The 5,090-nt window shown below is 41.9% G+C and overlaps 1 pseudogene across 1 annotated transcript; it reads left to right on the top strand.

The window, feature by feature from the left end:
• Positions 1-778: 778 nt before the first annotated feature.
• On the top strand, positions 779-4,862 carry LOC311148138 (cytidine deaminase-like; annotated as a pseudogene). Its single transcript has 2 exons — positions 779-980; positions 4,726-4,862. The product of its transcript is annotated as a cytidine deaminase-like (transcript).
• Positions 4,863-5,090: the final 228 nt, after the last annotated feature.

Here is a 5,090-nt window from a genome sequence, read left to right as displayed (position 1 = left end):
GCTCAGTCAGAAGTCGTTCTGCAGTATGTGAGACCTTTGTTGTAAGAATCTGATGATTATTAACCTTGTATTAAACCTACATACATGATTGACAATTCTACTTTGTTATTCTGTTGTAAAGAGAAAAAAATGCTGTGTAAACCCAATCTATTATTATACGTTTGTATTATAATTATTAAACAATCATCAGACAAACACTCTATAACAATAAAGCAGTTATTTTTTGGTATAAGGTCTTACTGTGTATAAAACAAATTAAAAAACTCACTGCACATACATGTATCAATCAATCATAATTTATTAGTCATAAAGGTTTGGTACAAGTCTGCAGGTATAATCAATAATGCATCATGATGCATTAATTTGCATAATGCATTGTAAGACTTGTCATAAGCATACGAATGAGCCATTATAATTTAATTAACCCCTGTTTAAAATTAGTCATAAGCCAGAGTAAAGTAATGATCAGGGTTGGGGTCAAATCCATTTAAATTCAGTAAATTTAGGAAGTTCGAATTGACCCCCCAACCCTATATGGTAATGATCTCTTTAAAAGTCATTACACACACTAAGCTTCCCCTAAAGAGCGGGCCAGTGCCCCTCCCACCCAGACCATATGTGAGCTGTGGGGCTCTTAAAAACCTGCTTGTTATGTACATATTTCAATCCATCCACTCTCTATTTCCACCTTTTATCTCTCTCTTTCTCTCTCAATACATGCACATTCTCACACAGACACAAATAGAACAACACAGACACTTACAAAGAAAGGGTTGATATGACAGACTTCAGGATCGGTGAGTTAAGGGTAGACGGAGCAGACACAGAAGCCAGGAATCACATGAGTGAAGAGGAAAATTAGGATTGGATTAAACCTCTTATTCACCAGTCCCAGGGGGCTAAAGAGTTTGCCTACTGTCCTTACAGTAGGTTCCGGATGGGGGCAGCCCTGTTGGCACATGATGGGACAGTTTTTACAGGTGAGGGGCTTTCAAATAATATAATAATGGTATAATATAATAATAATACATGGGTTGGGGGCTGATAAAATGCTTCCATTTATTTATTTAGTATGTTGAATGCTGCTGTAACTCTTCAGGTGGCTTGAAAGAACTACAGTGCATTCATGATAATTTATAACAATGTTATGCACCATGGAATAAAGAACATATAATGGTGTTCTGTTAAGGAATGGAAATAGAAAAATACAAAACCAAAAAAAATTATATAAAAAATATAATACATTTGAACATTCTTTGATGTTTGTCAAGGGGTGCTGAAGGTGGGTGTGGTGTATGAATCAAGCGCAGGACGCAGAAGCTCAGTCCAAAATACTTTAGTGCACTATTCACGTAGAAAATAAGCACAATAAGCCCGAAGGCGAAATAACGGCGCACACAGGCGTCAAACAAACGGCGCACTAACATGTGCGAAAAACCTCTCCAAAACACTGGAGGGAAGTACGTAGCTCCAACACAAAACAGAAGAGCAATCACACACAAAGACAAACACACACAACGAGAACTAAATAGGACACTAACGAGGACTAACAAGACACAGGTGTACAACATCAAGACAAAACCAAACGAACATGAAACATAGATCGGTGGCAGCTAGTACTCCGGGGACGACGACCGCCGAAGCCTGCCCGAACCAGGAGGAGGAGCAGCCTCGGCCGAAACCGTGACAATGTTATAAAGTTTGTTGACAGGCCAGAAGATAAAGTCAGAGGCCAGATGATAAAGTCAGACAGGCCAGAGGATAAAGTAAGAGGCCAGAGGATAAAGTCAGACAGGCCAGAGGATAAAGTAAGAGGCCAGAGGATAAAGTCAGACAGGCCAGAGGATAAAGTAAGAGAGGCCAGAAGATAAAGTCAGACAGGCCAGAGGATAAAGTCAGATAGGCCAGGGGATAAAGTAAGAGAGGCCAGAAGATAAAGTCAGACAGGCCAGAAGATAAAGTCAGAGGCCAGAGGATAAAGTCAGACAGGCCAGAGGATAAAGTAAGAGAGGCCAGAAGATAAAGTCAGACAGGCCAGAGGATAAAGTCAGATAGGCCAGTGGATAAAGTAAGAGAGGCCAGAAGATAAAGTCAGACAGGCCAGAAGATAAAGTCAGAGGCCAGAGGATAAAGTCAGATAGGCCAGTGGATAAAGTAAGAGAGGCCAGAAGATAAAGTCAGACAGGCCAGAAGATAAAGTCAGACAGGCCAGTGGATAAAGTCAGACAGGCCAGAAGATAAAGTCAGAGGCCAGAGGATAAAGTCAGACAGGCCAGTGGATAAAGTCAGACAGGCCAGAAGATAAAGTCAGAGGCCAGAGGATAAAGTCAGATAGGCCAGTGGATAAAGTCAGACAGGCCAGTGGATAAAGTCAGACAGGCCAGTGGATAAAGTCAGACAGGCCAGAGGATAAAGTCAGACAGGCCAGAAGATAAAGTCAGAGGCCAGAGGATAAAGTCAGACAGGCCAGTGGATAAAGTCAGACAGGCCAGTGGATAAAGTCAGACAGGCCAGTGGATAAAGTCAGACAGGCCAGAAGATAAAGTCAGAGGCCAGAGGATAAAGTCAGACAGGCCAGAGGATAAAGTCAGACAGGCCAGTGGATAAAGTCAGACAGGCCAGAAGATAAAGTCAGAGGCCAGAGGATAAAGTCAGACAGGCCAGTGGATAAAGTCAGACAGGCCAGTGGATATAGTCAGACAGGCCAGAGAATAAAGTCAGACAGGCCAGAAGATAAAGTCAGAGGCCAGAGGATAAAGTCAGACAGGCCAGTGGATAAAGTCAGACAGGCCAGTGGATAAAGTCAGACAGGCCAGAAGATAAAGTCAGACAGGCCAGTGGATAAAGTCAGACAGGCCAGTGGATAAAGTCAGACAGGCCAGAAGATAAAGTCAGAGGCCAGAGGATAAAGTCAGACAGGCCAGTGGATATAGTCAGACAGGCCAGAAGATAAAGTCAGAGGCCAGAGGATAAAGTCAGATAGGCCAGTGGATAAAGTCAGACAGGCCAGTGGATAAAGTCAGACAGGCCAGAAGATTAAGTCAGACAGGCCAGAAGATAAAGTCAGACAGGCCAGTGGATAAAGTCAGACAGGCCAGAAGATAAAGTCAGAGGCCAGAGGATAAAGTCAGACAGGCCAGTGGATACAAACAGGATCTTTCTGATTCAGTATTATAATGGTATTGGTTGTGTCTGTTCTGTTGTGTCTGTTCTGCTTGAAATCACAACCCAGACATTTTTAAAGATGTCGATTAATGAACCCATCATAGAATTAATCGGGTTTTGCTTCCCCTCAGAGTGTGTAGATGGTTATAAACCATTCTACTATCAAAGTCATGCTAAGATAAACAGTAATTGGGGGTGTCTTAGTCTTCCTGAAATGTTCAGTAGATAATTAATAGAGAAATTACAAAAAAAAGTTGTATACTATACTATTATGGTCAACACTAACTATATTGGTGCACACAGTACTAAAAATGACCGTTGTTAATGACATGATTGATTTTGTAGTGACCTGGAAGACCAGTTCATCTCACCATGTGGAGATTGCAGACAGTTCATGAAAGAGGTACATCAATTATTTATACAACTTAGATATGTGAATGATTCCATTGACAATGGAACAAAGGTCTAATCCAGGAAACCAACATGTATGGTTGTTTTAAAATCAAAGGTACATCACACAGCCTGAACCAGTACCTGAATTTGAGGAGACGAGATTTCCTCTGACGACCAGGATCCTTCAATTCAAAGTCCCATTAACCAGCTCTGCAAACGTTATAATGTCAAAATATCTTCAGTGCTCACCTAAATATGGCGTTTCGCAGACCAACTATCGTCATTCCTGCCGTTACGCACTGTATGTACTTCCAAAAAAGGTCTAAATAAAAAGTATAAATTGTTTTTGACCGCTGTCATGTGTCTGATATTAACAGTGTGCTGTTGTGTTAGTTGTCGAACAAAGGACAGAGAAGAGCAGCCATATCTTGTCACCAGATGGCCTAGTCTTGCAGGACTGCAATAACAGGACAACACCCACGCCCAAGGCCACAATCACCAGATCCTCCTCACGCAGTTCCCTGGACACACACAAACATTTCATTTGCACGCACACTCATTCTCAACTCCCCTGTCTACTGGTCGGGTGCCAAGGGCAGAGGACTCTGCCGTGCACCAATGGGGCATCTGCTCTGGACAGAGCAGACCCGCCTCCTACGCCTCGGGAACCAATCAAGGGACTAGAAGAAGGACCCCTTCCTTTATGTTACATTGTATAAAGTAATGCTGTAAACTCTATTTAATCATCCTTCTCAACTGTCTCCATAAGAGGCAATTGATTGGGTCCATGCATGTAGCTTGAGCAGGACAAGATCTCTCTGATTTAATAAACTGCCTTTTTGCATTAAGCAAATTCCTCTCTGTCTAGCGTCGATGGTTTGTACTCCCTCTCCTTATTATGTGTTCACCAACACCGCCGAAGTACATACAGTGCGTAACGGCAGTATTGACGATAGTTGCTCTTCGAAACTCCATATTTTGGTGACCACCGAACGTATTTTGACATTATAACGTTTGCAGAGCTGGTTAATGGGACTTTGAATTAAAGGATCCTGTGCGTCAGAGATTGATCATGTCTCCTCAAACCCAGGTACTGGTTCACACACAGCCATCCACCTATAATGGAACAACCTCAAGTAATCCAATTTCCCTTTCCCTTCTAGTTAGGTGATCAATGGTACTTCTACCTTTCCAAGCCTGATGGTTCTTACGTGGAAATGAATATAGAAGACCTGCTTCCTGTGTCCTTTGGGCCCGAAGACCTGAAGAAAAACAGATTGTTCACCACAAAGAATGGGTCATAATAGTATTCACAAGACAAGAGGCAAAACAAGAATCGGTCATAACGGCATTACAAGTCAGTTAAATGTTAGACTTTTGGGCTGGATAATGAGCTAATTTGCCAGCCAATAGGACTATACAATTTATTAGTTGAATAGTGCCATTGGATATTTTTTTCTTCTATCTGTGCCTTTGAAATTAGGAAAATCTGTCTCAATGTATTTTCTAACAAGTGTTTGAAATACAGTAAA

The sequence above is a fragment of the Coregonus lavaretus genome, assembly GCF_964263955.1.
Source record: "Coregonus lavaretus genome assembly, chromosome: 20".
NCBI lineage: Eukaryota > Metazoa > Chordata > Actinopteri > Salmoniformes > Salmonidae > Coregonus > Coregonus lavaretus.
Note: the sequence above shows the minus strand (reverse complement) of the source record. Positions and strands in the feature narration are given on the sequence as shown.